We start from the raw sequence: 2,261 nt of genomic DNA, 5'->3' as shown, positions 1-2,261 counted from the left end.
CTAGAATATAACGTAACAAACTACTATCAAACAAGGGAATTTATTTTTAATGTAGAATTTAGGCAGGAATTTGCCCTCTGAAAAGTATTTTCCCAATTGTTTAAAGAATCTCTATGTATGAGTACTGAAAGTTTTCTTTTTTTTTTTTTAGATTTAGCTGTATACGATAACTACCGTTACCAGTGACACACACAGAGTACGTTGAATCAATATTTTATTATTTCATGTCGACACATATTTGATCAAACAATTTTTTTGTCATTCATAAGTCATTACCAAGAGACACAACAAACGCCATATTGCAATGCATCACACAATACGTGGCCGAAGATACAGTTGCCTGTGATTATACACATGGCCGGCAGGTGGTTTCGTGTGCACATGAAGCATCAAGACATGGACCATGACTTGAACCAATGACCGAAGCGTTACGATGTTATGAAGCTTCATCTTGTCATTACGAACTGGTTCTACTACTCAGGTCAAACCCATGTATGCTAGAAATTACATCATACTGCAGTACCATAGCGTCATATGATGCACACTCCAGCTTTTAGAATGAACAACATCCTTATTATTTTCAACCAGCAATCAGAGGAAAGCGCGAACGCAGTCACCCACTACAAGAAATTTTGCAGTCTAAATTCTCACATCTGGGGAATTCGCAGAGGTCAGCACAACCAGAGTGCAATGGCTGAGCTTCACCCTGGGTAAACCACCTTCTTGAGCATGGTGTCTCCCCTGCCAGGTAAGTATGAGTTGGACGAGGCGCGAGTCATTCACACGCACGCTATGTCAAGCGACGGTGTAATCATGAGCATGTGAACAACCATACACACAACAGGCAAGCCGGAACATACGCTAGATGAAACGCTACTGTGTGCTAATACATGAACAAATATGCTTCCTATTTGAGAATCTGAGTTTAAATTGAGACAGTAAATGGATACCCATAATGCACAGCGGCATTGAGAGACGATAAAATAAGTTGAAAGTGAGGTCACCAGAAACATATAAATCTCCCTCCATCCATCCATTGCCTTTACCGCTTCTCCTCACAAGGGTCGTGGGCTGCTGGAGCCTATCCCAGCTATCTTCGGGCGGGAGGCGGGGTACACCCTGAACCGGTCGGCAGCCAAACGCAGGGCACATAGAAACAAACAACCATTCGCACTCACATTCAAACCTATTGGCAATTTAGAGTCCACCCATTCGGGTTTAAGAGAAATGATTGGACTAATTTAAAAAAATCGAAAGCAAACATTATTAGAAGTAGTTCTTGACAAAAATAATGCATTCGTCTCATCGAATGTCAGACACTAAAAAGACTTCCGGTTCCAACACTTGGCTGCGCATCTCAAATTGCAACTGCCACCTAATCAGAGCTATTGCACATGACAACCTTGGCGACGTTTTAGACAAAAAGCATTCATTCAACTTCACATGGGCTTACCAACTGGGGGAGGGGCCAGAGGGGTCGGGTGCAGTACGAGCTGGGCGGAGGCCGTAGGCAGGGACCTTGGCTTTCCGACCCCGGCTACAGAAGTTGGCTCTAGGGTACGTGGAATGTCACCTCTCTGGCAGGGAATAAGGCCGAGCTGGTGTGTGAGGTCAAGAAGTTCCGATTAGATATAGTCGGACTCGCCTCCACACGCAGCTTGGGCTCTGGTACCAGTACTCTCTTCCACTCTGGAGTTGCCCACGATGAGAGGCGCCGAGCTGGGCGGCAATAAGTATACCCACACCTGCTTGGCAATAAGTCTACCCACACCTGCTCGGCGCCTGTACGTTGGGGTTCACCCCGATGGACGAGAGGGTAGCCTCCCTCTGCCTTCGGGTGGGGGGACGGGTCCTGACTGTTGTTTGCGCCTATGCACAAAACAGGAGTTCAGAGTCCCCACCCATTTTGGAGTCCTTGGAGAGGCTGCTGGAGAGCGCTCTCCCGCTGGGGACTCCATCGTTTTGCTGGGGGACTTCAATGCTCACATGGGCAATGACAGTGAGACCTGGAAGGGCGTGATTGGGCGTGATTGGGAGGTGGAATTGAGTAGGTCTTCGAAGTATTCTCCCAACCGACTCACAACGTCCCGAGTCGAGGTCAGCAGCGCCACATCCCCACGAGACATAATCGATTAAAGACATGCCAGAAACGTCAAAAGACATGAATATTTGCCATTAAACATTTCAAGTTATATCCAAAAACAGTAAGTATGCTCTGCCCAAGAATTAATGCAAAAAACGACAGAGTGAAAGCAAAACCA

The 2,261-nt window shown here is 46.4% G+C and overlaps 1 non-coding gene across 1 annotated transcript; it reads right to left on the bottom strand.

Moving 5' to 3' along the window:
- Nucleotides 1-592: 592 nt before the first annotated feature.
- LOC133398765 (U1 spliceosomal RNA) lies at nucleotides 593-756 on the bottom strand. Its single transcript, XR_009768026.1, has one exon. It is a non-coding gene; the product is annotated as a U1 spliceosomal RNA (small nuclear RNA).
- Between the last annotated feature and the right edge of the window lie 1,505 nt (nucleotides 757-2,261).

Source organism: Phycodurus eques, unplaced genomic scaffold (assembly GCF_024500275.1).
Source record: "Phycodurus eques isolate BA_2022a unplaced genomic scaffold, UOR_Pequ_1.1 contig_334, whole genome shotgun sequence".
In the NCBI taxonomy this organism is placed as follows: Eukaryota; Metazoa; Chordata; class Actinopteri; order Syngnathiformes; family Syngnathidae; genus Phycodurus; species Phycodurus eques.
Note: the sequence above shows the minus strand (reverse complement) of the source record. Positions and strands in the feature narration are given on the sequence as shown.